This window comes from Nilaparvata lugens, chromosome 6 (assembly GCF_014356525.2).
Source record: "Nilaparvata lugens isolate BPH chromosome 6, ASM1435652v1, whole genome shotgun sequence".
Classification (NCBI taxonomy): Eukaryota; Metazoa; Arthropoda; class Insecta; order Hemiptera; family Delphacidae; genus Nilaparvata; species Nilaparvata lugens.
In genome coordinates this window covers 22,615,842-22,635,100 of record NC_052509.1, presented here as the reverse complement: position 1 = coordinate 22,635,100, position 19,259 = coordinate 22,615,842, and the positions used below count along the sequence as shown (strand labels likewise).

General features: G+C 33.1%; 1 long non-coding RNA gene across 1 annotated transcript in view; it reads right to left on the bottom strand.

Moving 5' to 3' along the window:
• Positions 1-2,828: 2,828 nt before the first annotated feature.
• LOC111048967 overlaps positions 2,829-19,259 on the bottom strand; it is a 32,306-nt gene continuing 15,875 nt past the window's right edge. The window contains exons 3-5 of the long non-coding RNA XR_002605950.2: positions 17,970-18,120; positions 16,660-16,761; positions 2,829-3,965 (exon numbers count right to left, since the gene is read on the bottom strand). This is a non-coding gene — a long non-coding RNA (uncharacterized LOC111048967). The remainder of the gene's footprint in view (positions 3,966-16,659; positions 16,762-17,969; positions 18,121-19,259) is intronic.

Genomic DNA, 19,259 nt, shown 5'->3' with positions numbered 1-19,259 from the left:
TAGCTGCACATCTTGACAAAAATACTGTTATAAACAAGAATAGGTTATTGACCAATAAACTTGCTTCTATCCTGGTAAGTAGGAAACCTGAAGATAGGTTAGAACAGTACAACGATAGATTGAACTCCATAATGGCATTGGAATCCATCAATAGTAATGGTAAAATACAATGATCTAGTTATCACCAAAGCTGATAAAGGAAATACAACTGTTATTCTGGAGAAAAAAGATTTTAAGCCAACTTTTTGAGCCAACCAGAACCGACCCAGCAGTAAAATTTAATTCAACTCCAAGAAGAACTTTGGGAGACACAAAAAGTATATACAATGACAAAGAAAAGAGATTTTTAACACAGATGAGTCCGAAGATACCATGGTTATTTGGTTTATCAAAACTCCACAAAGAAGGTATACCCATCAGGCCAGTGGTTTCTTCCATCAATGCTCCAGCTCACAAGTTATCTTTTAGAATCAATTGTCTGTTCAGAAATATACTTCCTTCAAACCCAAATACAGTGTGAGAAATTCAACTTAACTAGTGGACAGTTTGCAGAATATCAAGGTTCCAGACAACTGTAAGCTAGTGTCCTTTGTATCTAACCTCTTTACAAGTATTCCGGTACAAGAAAGCCTTCAAATAGCTGAAAAATATTAGATGAGACACAGTTCCAGGATCCAAAGATAAGAGAAGAATTGAAGAATCTACTGAAAGTTTGCACAGAACAAAACTTCTTCAAATTTAAGGATGGCTTAGCAATGGAATCCCCACTTTCCCCACTTCTGGTTGACATTTTTATGGACAATTTTGAGATACAGTTCATAGAATGTTCAAAGTTCAAAAACAACATCAAATACTGGTACAGGTATGTGGACGACATACGTTGTTTATGGGGAAGGATCCTCTAGGCAATTAGAGACTTTGCACAATGACCTCAACAAAGCACACAGTAAAATCAATTTCACAAAAGAGATGGAAGAAAACCGTCTACAAAGCAAAACTGGACATTATTCTACTAATAGCAGTTAACAGTGGCTACAACACTCAATTAATATACAAGCTTCCAAACAAAAAGAAACAAATGGCTGCCATCAGAACCATATATTCCCAACAATCAACAAAATCTTTGGAAGGTTGGATCACTTTACCCTACATAGGGGAGGTTTCACACAAATTAGGGAATGTGATCAAGAAAGAAGGACTACAAATATCTTTTAAAACGGCACCCTTACTCAACTCACTGTTGAATTCTTCTAAAGACAGCTTCAAAAAACTGGGATAAAAGTGGAGTGTAGGAAGCTGAAATGTAGTGATTGTGACGCCAAATAAGTGGGACAAACAGGCACATCTTTCCAAACAAGGATTGCAGAACACTCAACTGCTAGGAGGTGAGGTATCAGTAATTCAAAATTTGCAGAGCACCTCTTAGACACCGACCACACTTCAATCCTGCTAATGATGTAGAATTCATGCAAACCCGTACGAAATCCACGAGAAACCACTCCATAGCTTGAAAGTTACTGTATGGTGTGCGATATCCTCTTTTGCAGGAAGATGAGAGGGAAAGGGCTGTAACTGTGACAGGGGAACGCTATGTCCAAATGTTGCAGAATTTCTTAGCTCCTGCAATTGCTCATCTTCCTGTGAACGAAGACACGTTCTTCCAACAAGATGGGGCTACCAGTCACACTGCAAGAAAGTCCATGGCAACTGTAAGGAACATGTTTCCCAATCATGTAATCTCGAGACATGGGGATATCGGATGGCCGGCCAGATCCCCCGATCTTTCAGCCTGCGATTTTTTTCTGTGGGGCTACTTAAAAGGAAAAGTGTTTATGTCTCCAGCACCACACACAATTCAGGAGTTGAAAAATCGAATTCAGAATGAAATTGAACAAATTCCAGTGGAGATGCTGCAACGTGTAATGAGCGATGTTAGCAGAAGACTTACTGAGTGCATACATAGGAATGGTGGACATCTGACAGATGTTATTTTTCGAAAATAAGACTTATTTTCTATTTTTTTAGTTTTTTTGAGTTTGTAAACTAAATGCTACTATTTTTACTCTGTGTTTTGGTATGTTTCATGTCAATAAATCTGATCATTCACTCTTGATGACGCTTTTAAAATCGCCCGATTGATTGACTGCCGCACCTTGTAGAATAGTTGAAAACCACCTATAAGTTAGATTTACAATTGCTCAACAATTTCCTACAGTTTTCAAATTTGAAGAATCACTGACTAGAAGATGATTTAGTAGTAGTAATTTTGTTCATCTCATAACTAGTTTAGAATAATAATTTTTCAATTTTCCCAATAGTAATAAGCCCTGTATAGGGTATAATATACAGTATTTTGTTCAAATATAATGAGCACCAATACATTTCAACATCAATTCCAAGAGACTGAACTTAGGCTTTTGCTGTAACTTTATATATTTTCAATATTTCTGTTCATTGAAGGTTAGTATGAATAGGCACACATAACCATTAGCCATAAACTAGATAAAAAAAAGTTCAACAGATTGGAGTAATCTTAATCAAACAAACCTTGTTTGAATTGTATATTTCCATTTTAATCTCATGTTCCTCATTTTTGTAAGTAATAAGCCATTGTAGCCTATATGGCCATTCTGTATATTTTCCATCTTATTTCTCAAGGTATTCTGGTACATAATATAATATAACCATTATAGGACTGGGTATTAAATTTAGGATATTAGAATTCAACTTATTATTATCGAAATTTGTGTTGAACTTTATTTTGCTGTAATTTTGGAAGGTTCAAGTAAATTTTTTATTCAAGGTTCAAGTAAATTTTTTATTCAAGGTTCAAGTAATTTTTTTCTCAAATATAGTTTGTCAAGCCAAATACCAAAGACATGATAGACAGTCTCCAAGTCAGAGACAGAGTGACAGACCAGCTGTATATAGTGGTCATTTCAAAGAGAAAAATAAAAAAAATTCTTTATCCAGTTTCCTATTAATATTTTTATTGAAAAAAGTTAATTTTACCTAGAATCTAACTAATAAGGTGTATTATATTTTAAATATTCATTACTCTAGTTATAACTATTGCCACCCAACTATTTAGGAGCTCTAGGCTACTGAGATTGGGTTAAGAAGGTTTCTGTATCCTTATTTCTCAGTACAGCTGATGATGCGTTGGTAAACGTGAAACCATGGTACTGTTTTAAAGTTTTTAATAAATCTTCAGTGAAATTTGACAATATCTTTGTTTTCTTATTATGGAGAGATTTCACAACATCACCATCAATTCTACTAATCTTATTTAAGGAATAGTTCCATTGAAACTCAATATGGGAATAATATTTTCACTGAGTACTGAAACTGGCATGTGGGAATCCAGCTAAGATCGGTGAGACTTAAGCACCACATAAAAGCACTACGTGCAAAATTGGTAAAAGAAACAGTCAAATGTTGTAGGGCGTGGCATATGTTTACTTGACTCTATGCCTTGTAACGCCTCCGGACTCAACAAGCACATTGTAAGAGTGAAAAAGTGACTCATAAGATTACGAGTTAGGTTAGAATATGAACAAGTCAAGTTTGAATGAAAATCAATTTTGGCTTGAAAATATTTTGAGTTTGATCTTTCCCTAATAAATATTACGTTTTCTATACTAAGGATTTCAAAAAAAATGAATTTCTAAAACATAAGTTTCTATTTGTGAAGTGATAAAGTATCACAAGATTACCAGGAGCCATACATTGAATAAATTACAAAAAAATCCAGAAAATAGTCGTAGAAAATATAAAGCTAAACTAAAACAAAATAACCTGGTTGCTATAGATCATCCAGCAGAGAATGATGGCTTCAATCTAATGACGAAAATTTTCTTGTGTAGATTCATGACAGAAACCCATGTGGACTTTTTCCAGGTATTCAACTATCCATAGAACCCCATAGCATGAAGCCTGAACAACTATTGGACGATCTTCAGAGCCTATAAAAAGAGAAAGCATAAAGATGAACAGTACATGTTGAATCTCATGTGTTTTTCAATCATCAACAGAGAATTCCATAGAAATAGTTTTCAATTGCAATTGGGCTCGCAAACCGCAAGTATTAAAACAATGTACTTTTCAGAGTATACAATTTCATTGGTTTTATCACTTGGAACGGTATATATTACAATATAACTATATTAGTTTCTACCATAGAATTTTAATTGGAATTACAATGAATATTATTTATATTGTTACTGTTGGCTACCAATGTCTATAAAAGCAGGTCAAGGCAATATGATCCCGTGTAAAAGCGCCATTTTGTTATTCTAGTTCACCAATTTTCAAATTTATTTATTAGCTGTTATCATCATAGATTAAAACATAACATTATCTGTTATTGATATTTTTTCAATAGAATATTGCTCCTCAGCTTGCAACTGTAGAATAAATTCTTGGGACAGAACAATATTATTTATATTGCAACTAGCAACTGAATGTATCGTTCATTTTTGGATTTTAATGATCGGGAACTTTTAACTCTTTTTGATATCTTATTGAGGTTAGCCTGGCATATTTCTGTCTTGTCCCAATGCCTTATCAATCATAACATCTGTCACAAGAATAAGTACAATTTTTAATAATAATAATAATAATAGATACATTATTCGACCATTTTTATTGAAATTTCATTATTAAAAACTCGAAACCCTGAATTTACATATTATCTGAACCAGAAAATTGTTTTTGAAATGCATGATTCATGATTTTGTTACGAGTAAGTTGAATAAGATTGGATTTTGAAACGTGCCGCCAAAAAAATAACACAGAATGGCCGCTTTATAAGGACCATGGGTGTCTTGACTTGGTTTCTATAGACCTTGTTGGCTACTAATACATGTTACAAAAAAAAAATCATTTTATATTGAAGATGAGACAATTTTTCTTGCTTTTGATTGGCTAGCTCTATTTGATTATTCCAATCAGTAGTATAGATATTATGAAGACTATATTTGTTTCGTTATTCTATTATACACTGTCTATTCATTAGAATATTCAGGGGAGGTACCACAGGCATGACCCAAACCTGTTCCTTCCCGAATTTTGATAGATATACTGATACAATAAAGTAATGATTGTATCATTTCATAATTGAAAAATATTTTCAATTTGGATGGATTAAATCAAAATTAAAAACGAATATTACACTCGAAAGCACTAAATAATTAAAATGTTGAGCTACTTTAAAAATTTCAATCCAGCATTAAAAAGTAAACATTTCCTAAAAGCGAAGCTAAAATTAGCTTACATTAGAAAATTGCTCAAGATTACAAAAGATTAACACAATCCTCAATGCTTTCTAAGATCTGATTAAATGCTAAAATAACACAAACACATCATCATACCTTTGAGTCTATTGTACCATGGAGGAGGGTTGGCATACATAATATTCAATGGTATAGGGCGTTTATGTTCAACATTTTACTATCATGCCAAACCTATAGTTCAGCTCACATAACCAGCTCACCAGCTTGACATAACAGTAAATAAGCGCACTATACCATGAGGAATCTTCTTTTACTCTCTTCTCTCAATGATTGTACCCAAACACTTTATCAAAACTGGAAAACTTGATTAAAATTTACTTATAAACTTACTTCTGCTTACAAAGCTGTACAAAGATAGTCATTATTAAATTTAGTAACAATTTAACAATTAAATTATATGTATGGTTACAATATAGCAATGTTATGTTTATGGTTTCTGAGTTTAGGTGATGAGTTGCAACGACGTATTTGTTGACGATGTACTTGGCGATGATGCGATGAAGTAAGAAACCTTTACGCTCATCAAAGCTGGCTGTGATATGATAGACATTTCACACCCACTTTGATGTGCATAACGATAACTTTTATCGTCTTGGCGCAATCGATTCACTTTTTCCGCAAATACTGGTTCCAAAACTTTTCAAGATAAATTGAATAAATAAATAACGAAATCAACAGGAATGTTTATGATAATCATAATGATGTTATAATAACAATAGTGATAATAATATTATCATAATAAATTACAATGTTCATATCCAGAAGAGTTTGGGTTATTGTACTGTTCCCGTAATATTAATATGCAACTAGAATTCACAAAACATATTTTAAATTAATATTAAACTAGGATTTACAATAATATTATTTACAAAATCTTGATTCATAATTTTAATATTTTTTGAAAATATTCAAATATTTTTAATATGAATTCAACAAAACAGTTGAACATTGAAAACACGATTTATGATTTCAATTATTTTTAATATTTTTAAATGTATATGAATTGTTTTATTTAAACAAAACTGTTAAACATTGAAACACGCGTTTATTGTAAAAACTACTAAAGTACAACAAGACAAATATTATGGTATTTATTTCATTGCGTAACAAAAGCAATGCTACAACTCAATTTGTCAAAAAATGGTAATACATAATTATTGTGAAAACTTTTCTTTAACAAGAATGTTCGTTCAATAATATTATTACATTATTAACAATATGAAATAACAAGTTCTCTAACTACATTTTTACGAGGATCATATTTTCAACCTCCAATCATAAATCATACGAAACAGACAAGTAGGGGGTGACTTTCAGAGCTGAACAGCTTGTCATCCCCACCAAACGCCCTATGTTCACTGCGGCCAGACCGTTCATTATTGTTGAGTTATAGACCCACAAAAATGATCGCCACCCTCCCGCCAAGTGGAAGTTACGTAGCGTTATTAGTCTTTGCAAGCTAGTTTGAATCTAGCAAAGAATGATTCAAGTTCACGAACGAAATGTTATGAGTGATGGTGATGATTAGTGCGTAAATGGTTTCGGAAAATGAAAGCGACAGCATTTTATGAAGAGGGTTTAGTGAGTGGGCTGGTGGTCTACTGGTATTAAAAATGCATTAGTGTACCTTTTGAAAAGAGTAGATAACTTTTGGTGGAAGAATTATTCTTTCATATACATTAGTCTTTTATTCATGACCAATCGGAGGTTGAGAAAAAATTATCCTCGTCTATAAAATACGACTATAGTTTCGGGCATTCATCCCATTCTCAAGTGTCAAAAAAGTATGCTCATTTCAAAATAATTCCATACATTTCTATTCAAGTGATACATACCAGAAATACTTTACTCAGGAAAATAAAAAAATAGAAAATCAGATAATATAAACATTGATGTATTCAATCTTCAAGTGAAATCTTGAATTTGTTATTCTGTTGAGTTGCTTGAGAATACTAATAAATTTCATTTTATTGTTCTAAGTACAAAAATTATTCTACAAGTTTTTTTCACTTGGTAAACAATTCATATTCCTTAAAACACTGAAAATTAGTTAGTGAATAAATTAAACTATAGTCTACGTCGGCTAGAGAACTAACAAACTACCGTATATCAGTTCTCAAAAATCATCAACAGATTGATAATCATTTTGAAGAATAACACAAATTACAATACAAATTGATCCTTGGTACCAAGAGCTTTGGTCTGGTTCAAAAGAGTTATTTACAGTACAAGTGGAGCTTCTTAAAGAAACGTTTATAGTAAATCACAATATGTCAAGAGTATTAACTGACTACATAATAAACTGATTGAACAAATTGAACAAACAAATTGAATTTAGGGCTTATATACGAAACCCTAAATTGATATGCTGCTTATATCAGAAGAGATGCGTTCATATGAAGATATCAAGAAGGCACTTCGCTCATCAAAGCTGGCTGTGATATGAAATATTAGCACATATGACAACCACTTTGTGAGTGAAGGACCAACCTCTACTTTGGCCTCGGCCACATTTGGCATCCAGTTTGTTGAATGATGAAATCCCGCGTCGAATTTGCCACGAAATTGGGTACGTCAAAAATGGCTGTGATATGGCAACTCAAGCGCATTTCACAACCATTTTGACGTCGCAATAACAGGCTTTCTAGATGAAATTCTCTGGTGCAGCATTTGACTTACAAGCAATAGAAATTAATCACAATGAAGATTGATATTATCTACGATAACAAAAATTCAAGTTCAATAAGAAATAAATATTCAGTTGATTAAAATTTTACATTTTTTTCGATTATTGAAAAACCTGAGTACTAGTTCATATGGAACTTCCATCACACAATAACATCTTCATTAGTGGAATATAAGATGATTTTGATCCCTAAATTGGAAAGCCAATTAAAATTAAATCTAATTACATTTCCATCTACATATAATATGGTAAGAACAAATTGATGCTTAATTTCGAATATGTAACATTCAAATATGTCAGTATCAAATCTAATTCTAAATTAATCATTAGTGTGAGTAGTTTAGTAATATTTCGTAAAGTACATACTGCTTAGATATTTCATTATCACACTGTCAACTTCATTAACTTTAATAAAATCAACCCAAAACTCAAAGCAATCCAATTAGTTCAACAATAAAACCTTAGTTGTAACGGGTGATTCACGAGAGACGCAACCCGAAGTTGAATGGCAAACTTTATTGCACTACCAAGTTGAAATGATAACCCTCTCAGCCAGTCTTTTTAGGTGACTCCAACAAATAATTGTTCGATAACTTCCACAGTTGAAAATTAGTTAGCAGGCGAGTTAGCTCCCATCATCTTGCACACTACCAGTTTTGATAAATGCATTCATCAACCGCATTATCATTGGAAACTGCAGTATGAGGGAACTCTATTCATAACTCATCTTTGCCAGATTTGTATCGAGTATGTCTGAACGGACATGTCATCGAATGAAAGACATTAGTTGACAATAGAAGTTGTTTGAGAGCAGCTTTTAGAATAGAATCTCACTGACGGCGCACAAGTCTTCTTTGCCGGTAGTGCTATTTTGTAAGTTAGAATATTTATTTTATCAATCTGTATTATTTTATGGAAAATAAATTAATTTGAAGAATGAACAACCAAAAACAATAAATGAAAATCAAACATGTTCGACACACTTGTCTTGTCGTTACAGAACTTGGTGTCGTCCACTGCTTTCCCCCAAAACCGTTCATTGGACGTAACCTAGTGCTCACTCTAGCACTAGTGAGGCAAGTCTACAAGCATTCATTCTTTGCAAAAAACCCTTTAATAATATGACAAAATGACAGCTGAAACGAATAAAAGACTAGTTCTCTCAAACGAATACTAGCATTTGGCCAATAATACACTTTTGCCAGCATAGGAGTTAGAGAGACTAGAATTTGCTGATGTAACCTATCACTACTTTTTTCCAAAAATTGGAAGGCGTCCGTCATGAAACACTCATTATAGAATTGTTGAGTCCTATCTAATGTTTTTTTGGGGAAACTGATAAAGTTGACTACAAAAATCAAAACAAAAAAGTGCATAAAAAGTGCATGATACCACTAATGAAGTTAATGCCAGAATGTAAATCAAAAGCAAGAAAAACATCGAGAAGTTGCAATAGATGATTTTCAACAGATTTCAAACAGATTATTTTCAACTCGATCAGTATATTAATTTGGTCTAGGTTGCATATAAGCCTGTTAAAGTCTCTTCTAATCGTGGATGAATACATGCCAAAAGAACAAATCAAATAGGACTTCTGTTCAAAGAAGCCTAATCTGATTGGTTCATCTCTATTGACATTTAGGGCCGGTTTACGAGCTCTGGATCTTCAAGTTCTGGTCTTACAGTCTAGAGCTTGAATAATCCCTCTAATCTAACCCATCTTTCTAGGTCACGTATTTATTAGAAAACTCTAGGATACTCTCAGGTACTAGATCTATAGGACTTGAAGCAGTAAACATGAGGGAATGTACTTCCTCTAGATTTCAGAAGGTAAACATAACCTAAAAGATTTAACAGCACACAGAATTCAATTAGAAATACATGTTTTCAAATTTTCATCTCACATCAATCTATTCAGTCTGTTTATTATGATTAATAATGGAAAATCGAATTACGTGTCTCATATAAGTTTAAATGGTAAGCCTATTCTTCAGAGAAGTTCAAAGAGGAGAAATTTTTCCACAACTGCTCCTGATTCTGTCCTCTTTGACCCTATTATTTTACCAAATTACTAAGATAATTAAAATGCCACTCTAAGTTGCAATTTTTTATGTAAAAATCCGAAATATATTATAATTGTTTGCAGAATTTCTTTCTTAAACTAAAGACCTACCAATGAACGATTCTGTGAATGAGGTCACCATTGAATCAGTAACTGAGATGTGTAGGCCTATGTTTAGTTAGTCTACAATTTTAAATCCTACCCTCGGCGAGGATTTGAAATTTAGCTGTCTCAAGTTCTAGACTTGATTTTTTTTATAAATCCTTGACTTGGAAATGGGTGAGAATTCAATTCAAGTCCCGGGCTTATAAGTCCTCTACTGGGAAAGCGAAATTATAAACGTCTAGAACTTGGCTAAATCCAAAGCTCGGAAACCAAACCTTAGTCATGATTTAAATTCAACAGGCTTTTCTGCAATTGGTCATATATATTCATTTTCTATTCACTAGGAATTACGATATCATGCAAATGATTTGAAACTTAAGAACCCCATTGCCAAACAAATGTGCAATTCTTGAATATTAAGCATCATAACAATTAATGCCGAATAAATTTGCAATTCTGAAATATCAAGCATCAGAGCAATTCATAAAAAGCAGAAATCCACCACATAGAACTGACCAGGACAGATTGTTCGTTCCCAAGAAGCAGCATTACAAAAAAAGCAAATTGTAACTTATAAATACATTTTAAATATAATTTCGTTATGTAAATGTACGAATACCAATGGATACATACCAAGAAGGTAGATTTTAAAAATATTGATTGGCAAGATGAAATGTTGAAATTATAAACTCTCATTGAAGAACATTATCAATTATTTTCCAAAATAGTGTTCAATATTTATATTCATTTTATCAGTTTTGAGACTACTGTACTATAATATTCAATTCACATACTGCCCAGTGCCAAGATGATGACTAGTACTTCAAGCCTATTAATTTTTCCGAGAATATTTATTAAACTTTCAACATTAGGTTCAATCAAAGAAAAGTACTATGAGACGTCACGATTATTTCAAATTAATTGCTGATTCAATTCTTAAAGAGTTGTGAGTTGCTTTTTCAATAATCAAAATACAATTATGGTCAAATATAAATTCAGGTTCAACAGGTTTCAATTATATTATTTCAATTTCAACCTAGTTCTAAAATTAAAATTATACATAAGTTACACAGCACATAGCAGACACTATTCAGAGTTGATGGTGGAAGGAAACCGCCACATCTTCAACAGTACAATAAATCCGTTTACGACTTAAGGCCGGTTTTCAAGGACACTTATTAAATCTAATGGACGCTTGAACCTACAGATTAATATAGATTAAATGGTTAATAAGACTTTTTAGGTGTCCTAGAAACCAAGCCTAAGCAAAATTCATGTAAAGCTAAAGAACATTCACAAATGACGATTCACTACATTCGAAGTCGATAAGGGAAGTTCAACAATGAATACTGTCTGGTACAAACAATCATAAATCTAGCACAATGAATTCAAAACTAAAATGAAATGTTGAGTAAATACGAACTATGACTATTCATTTGAGTTGTCCGATGATTGTGGCAAGTCAATCCGTAGCAAATACTGCCCTGAAGTTCATCAAAGTGGCTGTGATATGACAGTAGAGCATAACTCACAGCCAATTTGATGAGTCCAAAGCAGAATAATTCAAGCATCTCCACGCTGCTTTTCATTTGACGGCCCAGGCTTTCCAACAATATAACGAAATATACCGTAGTTTGAAATAATTATTGATACATTCATGAGGCTGATGACATCGGTTTTGTTCAAACATAAACAAAATAAAACAATAATAACCTTCATTGCAAACTTAATGCTTATGATCATAGCCACCTATAAAAAATACTATCACATCAATACAGTCCTCAACCAAATATAGAACTGTTTTAAATAATGCGCTATAAGTTTAGTCAATATCCACCTATTTTAAAAACGAGTTTGTTCAAGGGCCAAGCCACATGGAGTTTTTTTATGGGGGTTTTGCACTAGCGACGGACGAATAGGAAGATATATAGATAAATGACTATTTACACTTCACAATAAAAGTGACGAGGGCGAAATTGAGGCAGGGGAGGAAGCTCTCAAATTGGCTGAATATCAGCTGATTCTTGAAAAGCAACCCAATCTGATGATAATCAGGTATTCAGAGAGCTTACTGCCCTGCCGACTCGTCCGCCGCCAGTCCAAAAACGCTTATTGTGGCTTGACCCTTTTACAGCTATGTAAAAAATCGAGTTGGAATCATTCATAGCCCTACAAAATTAAAGCGTCAACAGTCTTATAATTTAAAGCTGTGCAACTAGCTAAGAAAAAACTTTCTCCTACTTGTGACATTTTTGAAAATTTACTATCTGTATACTATCTCAAATTATTATCGAGACTAGTTCTTTTCTTAATCATTACTTTTTCATATTTGGAAATTGGCCGATCAAAAACATAGAGACAGACTTGCAAGAGAACGGCGGTTGAAGGAGATAAGAAACATTGGAAGTGGTGTTGTGAAGAAAGAACAGTAAGAAAGAAATGCCGGCCTCATTTAAATGGGAAAAATGCAAAGTCGAAGAAGATTACTTTCAAGTTTTAATTTTCGGAACATATCGTTTCAAATTCGGTAAGAAATATTCATGGAATGTTGAGGTTACATTCAATTGTTGACTAAATAAATATTGTTGATAGGTGTTGTAAATAAATTATGAATAGGTATTGTTCATAAACTATATTTCTGAGTTATCCAATATTCAAAAAATAACTAGAATGAAGTTATTCTGAGTCGTTTTTTTTTTAATAAACATTTAAAAAATAAATTAACTCCATCATGAAGATACCATGTTGTGAAGAAACCTGAGAAAATTTTCTGCTTTGAAAACTTGATAGTATTCAGATCAAAAACTCTGAACTATATCAACATTGAAAGTTTATCCAGCCTAATGCACAGGCTTAATACAAAGTGTCACGTACAGACGTATGCGCCACGAACACGCGCATTCCACTTTTCATGAGCTGATGTTATTCTCAAGGCTAAGCCACATAAAGAGTTTTTGCACTGGTCAGCAGAGCAGTAAGCTCTCAGATTGGCCAATTATGAGATTAGAATCTCGATTGCCGAACGCCAACCCATATCAGCTGCTAATCAGCCAATCGGAGAGCTTCCTGCCCTGCCGACTCGTTCGCCATCAGTGCAAAAACGCCTGAAGAAAAGTGGCTCGGCTCTTAAAACATTTGTATCTGTGAAGAAACATTAAGATACAGATCCAATAAGCGAAGCATCAGCTGATGAAGAATGCGTGTACGTGGCCCTATACTACAGCACCATAAAATAATGTAATTAGATCACCATGGATGTACTATTAATTCCAGGAAACTGATTCAACTTTACAAAATTCTTACAATTTACTTAAAAGAGAAATTTTTACGAAAATTTGTTATATTGATAGCTGATAGAAACTATTTTTTCCAAGATTTATTGAAGTTAACTGGAAACTTACTCATTGGAAAAAAATATGAAAGGGTGAATTGAAAACAGGTATGCTACGATTGAAAATTCTAGCTTGGTGAGAAGGTAATCGTTCTATATCACACAAATGAAAAAGTAAGCCTGACAAATAATTATTATTTACAATATTTTTTTAATATTGTCAAAGTTTCTCAATTTACTGCAAATAATATCAAAGTAAATGTAATATGTATTACAAAACTTATAATATGGAAAAATATTAGTTCATATTGTGTTCTTAGATGGATAAAATTTTATTTAGGAACGTGATATTTAACGAACAATCTAAGTAGCCATTGATAGAAGAACTATGTACAGTGTTCAGGAAATAGTAACGAAGTGAACCAATGTATCTAACAATGAAAATAGTGACTTAAATACATCTTACAACTACTGGAAGACACGTTGACGAACGATGAATCATACTCTGACGCAGTGCTCATCAAAGCTGGCTGTGATAGTTATGCAATTGCTCTATGACAATCCGGCTTTGATGACACCGCACCAAAGTGGAAAATGCTGGCACATTCTGCGTCACATGTTGCAACCAAGAAGGCCACATGAAAGACAAGGTAGTGAGATGAATCGGCGCACAACCATGCAGCATCTCACTACCCATGTCTTTCACCAAGACTCCTTTCAAGTCTATGTGAATCACAACGAAGATCAAGTCCAACCGCTTTAACATCGCTTAACGTCTTTTTCAAACTACTATCCATCTATTTACTAGTATTATAATCTCTCATCACAAACTAATGTCTATCAACTATAAAGAAGCGAAATTATTTATTCTGATTATTCATTTCTTCTCAAGTAGTTTCCATTCTGCCTTTCTCAACATCAATAAGTTACAGATCTGGATCAATTATAACATACTAGTCCTTCAGTCATTCAAAGGCCCAAACACTTTGAATAGACTGTTCATTGTACAATCCAACTATATCAATATCTAAGTATCGATTATTATCTAGGAGTTTTGTGAGTATTTCAATTTAGGTGATAGCCACAGAAATGTCATAATTATTAGATGAGAACAATAAAATATTATTGCTGATATTGTGGAAAATACAAAAGGGTTATTTTTTCAACCTCCGATCCCATATCATAAGACACAGACCATCGGTTTGGGGGCGAATTTCAGAGAGATGAACAGTCATCTCCACCAACACCCTGTGATCGGTGCGGCCATATCGTCAATTGTTGTCGAGTTATGGACCCACAAACATGGCCCCCTCACTTTAGTCTGCCGCCAGGTGCTGGTTAAGTAGCTAGTTTCAACGAAAAATGATTCAAGACGTTATAAGCGATGATTTACGTGAATTGCCTCGGAAAATGAAAGACGTCAGTTAAAATGAATCCGAAATCGTCATGATGAATGACAACTCAGATTCACAGTGCTTGTGCAAAACGGCTTCTTCAGCAAAACAAATGGAATAATTTCTATCACCCACCATACAAACCTGGCCACTATTAACTTATACCTTTTCCCCAAACTCAAGACATGACTTTGAAGGCAGAGATTGTATACTAAAGAGAAGCTCCAAAGCATCATAGCCGGCTCGAATTCATAAGGCGGCAGCTTTTTATTTATGAGAAGGGTTTTGGTTTATTGATATGAAAAATGCCTTGACCTTAACAATACTCATGCTAAGAATAACTAAGACTTTTGGTGGGAGGATATCATTTTATATGAATTAGTCTTCTATTAATGACCAATCAGAGGTTGAAAAAATGACACTCGTGAATTGGGATACTGTATGAAAAATTATACCAAAGAATGTTTTCTACAGAGTGATTTTTTATCCTGTTACAGTTTTGTAATTCATTTATAAAATGGAAATCCATTTGTAATAGAAATGTTAAGTTGTTATACACTAGAAAAAATAATATTTTAACTCATTTATCAGTTACAAAATGTTATTAAAGAATATGTTAATAATGTCACCCCTTGAAGTTATACACGCTCTAACTCTTCTCACATTACTATGAATGTTCTATGATAAAAGACAATTCTGTTTGTAAGACGACTGTAATCCACACAGAGTGTTACACCGCTCGTATATAATAAACTCGCACTTCCGTATGCATACCGATTGACTACCAACCGCGTGTGACACAATAGAAAACCTATATAGCTTAACAATTGAATTACCACACTCTTTAAATAGGGGTGACAGTAATAACAAATTGCTTTGTATTAATTGTATGATATAAGATAGAGATAGAATACATTTTTCAATACTTCGTGGATAACTTGACAATTCCTTTTTAATGGAGAAACTATCAAATCTATTTGTAATCAATTCAATGAGATGTCCTTGAAACAGTGTTTAGAACGCACCATTTTTCAAAACTGGAGAATTCATCTTTATAAAACAAAATTGTACGTTGTGATTTTTAAAAGGGAATCGAGTTTCATGTTTTTATTTTTTTGTTAATTCATAAACTTGAATCACAAATATTAGATTGAAAATGACAAAAATATTCAAATCACAAACAATAATGATTATAATGAAGCTTTAGCGAGATTTGAATTGTCAAGTTATCAATGAGTTTACAAACCCTAAAAAAATCGACGAAATGAGAAATAATGTTACACCATAACAATCAAAATGTCTAACAATTATAATAATATGCCATTCACAATTTTGAATGGTTGGAAAGTTGATATTGAACAAGCAACTCACAATAAAAATCATTGCATCTATCGTGGAATGATTAATCAAGTCCTGAAGAAGAAACTCAACCCCTCTTCAATTAATGTTAAAAGCATGAGTTGGATTTAAATTGATTGCAACTGCAATGAACTGATGACAAATTGTATATTATGGTCAATTTGGCTGGTCAAAGATACAAAAAAGTAAATTATGATCGATAGTAAGTAAATTCGATATAATGTCTAGGGCGAAACCTGGATAATTGTATCAACAACAAACCCTAAAGAGAACGCTAAGCTTATGTAAGCTTATTTCTTCTAGGAAATACATAACGAATACAGAATAGTCTTTCCTCGGGTACTTCAATGAGAGATCTAATTTCAGTCAATTGCCTCAACATGTTTGTTGGCGATTCGAGTAATCACACAACTAACGTACGAACTTACTTGTACAGGGTGAAGAATTCTCGCAGTGAGAACTCCTTTCCAAATATCTTCACATGTGATCATTCATCCCGTAAGTGAAATCCTCCAATCCCTTCCTGTTGCCTAGAAAATAATAGGGAGCATGATTAATAATGCAGATCAAGTAAATCACTATTATTCTATATCATAGGAAAATCCCTAGTACAATATTTCAATAAGTGTTCCATAATGCTTGGAGTTTGAATGGAAAACAGTTAGGGCCGGTTTCCGATATCTGGATTTAGTTAGTTCTAGACTAAACAGCTGGAGTCAGAAAACTGGCTCCAACGGGACGTAGTAGTAGGTTTTATGATAACCTTTATTTTCTCATTTCTATAATTGGAAACGTTTCTCCTTAACTAAAATAAACATTCCTAAATAATTCAAAATATCTGAAACTTTAGGCCTACACTATTTTCTCTTCATTTTATTTTGAGTTCAATTTTCTAGTTTTTCGAGATTCAAACGTGGACTACAAAAAGCCAATTTCGGAATGCCAATTTTCTGACTCCAGCTGTTTGTCTAGCTTAGCCAAATCCCGAGCTTGAAAACCGGCCCTCAGAGTGAAAACAGTTCAACTCAAGTCAAATTGCAATTTTGTCAATGTCTATGAACGTAGTCAAGCACGTTTTAACATTATTATTTAATGTAACCAAATTACCAATAGCATGACATTTCCAGTTTGATGAAAACTTTTCGAGGGATAAAATACCAAGAATAAACCATGTTAAGTGGGGATCAATTTCCCAATTTCTTAGAAGCTTGGTTCTTAATAGAAAGCGCATTATGTTCGCTGAATGAGAGCACTAAATTACAACCAATAAGAATAATAAAAAACTATTTTTTTAGTGTTTCAACTAATTTACTGTCACTGATTTGAAATCACTAAGATCTGAATTGGGAAATATGACAGTATTCATATATTTCCAAACAAATCGTTACTACTTGTTTAACGACAGAACATGTATTTTTAAAAAGTGAGTCTTGAATAGCGAATAGCATGGATCTGACTCGTTTGTTAAGAAACCATGAAAAGTTAGAAGTAATTTAACCAAGAATATATAAATCAAGAGATGAGTGGGTTAAATTTACAATATCAAAAGAGAACAAAAGTACTGTGAGGAAGATAACGATACTCTATGAGGGATACAGAACTTTGTAATTGTCAAGATAAAAAGGTTTCCCCTGGCAAAATCAATACTGTTTTTATGTACATAAAAACTTTTCCAACGGAAACTCTAGTGCCACATGGGTTTGAAAGACCTGTGCGTGACAAAAGGGGGGGGGCATACCTGCTACAGGAATGAGAAGGCGACATTCTGCATATTAGCAGTGTCCATCATGTGAATGCGCATCACTCTTTCTCACTCAGTGAGAGTTCCATCAACGGGCTTGATTGATGATATTTGAGTTTTTGTCAGCCTCCACTTCCGCCATCTGCACCTGCAACACACATCGCACATCAATATGGATATACACATATTCCACCGATCAGCACTGCCAACTGTCAATAGAACTGATGTGCTTCCAATATTGGCACATGTATTTTGTCTAATAAGAATTTCACCATTTTCCAATTAATCTTCCAAACCTGACTGGTTGTTTTGGAAATGAATGATTCGTGAACTGAGTTATGTCATATATTACAATACACTAGGTAAAAGCATAGACTGGCTATTCAAAATATAAACTTGGCAATGTTAAAATGCAAAGCTGATAGATAAGAACTACATACGAATGACTCAACGATATTCATTCATTTTATACATGAATGAACTGAATGAATTCCTTTACTTTTTCCAGAACAAGTCACCACTCTCTTACTCTCTAATCTCAATGAGACATCTACACTCTCTGTATAATAAGGTAAGAACTGTTGTATGAAAATATGGATCTTGTACGATTGGAAAATTAAAAATTTCAAGTATTATCAACTAGTAGAGATTCCACCATATGAAACTAAGTTGTACAAATTTGATTTACCATTTGAATCAATGGGTCACTATGGATAAGTTTTTGATGCTGAATATATGCATACAGTTTAGTTTCAAAATACTTTAGTTACTCAGTTCAACACTTTGACAACAGATTTCTCGAAATGAGGCAAGAGCCAATATACCGGATATCGCGCATAATTATATCGATAGTATTCTAAGATAGATGTAGGCAAATATTTCATTCAGTGACAACCTAGAGATCGCGATCCAGCCGAAAGATTTCGTTGTTAAAGTGACAAGTGACACTATTTAAAACCAAGTTTCAAGAAAGACAACTAGTTTCTAATTAAAAAAAAAATACAAGTTAATATTTTAGTTTTTCTAGTTGAAATTATGATTCAGTTATGTTATGATTTTGACTTGAGGGTATGTTGATGCCATATAAATATTTGAAGCTTTTTGGGTTAAATAGTGGCATATAAATTCTTGAGTACAGTAATAAAAATTAGTTTTAAAGGTTCATCAAAGAAATACATCAAACATTGATTTTTATATCAAGGGGTTTCTCATACCACATAATGCAAGTGTAGAATCAGTCCACATAATAACTAACTATCTAATATCTAACTATATCTATAAACTATA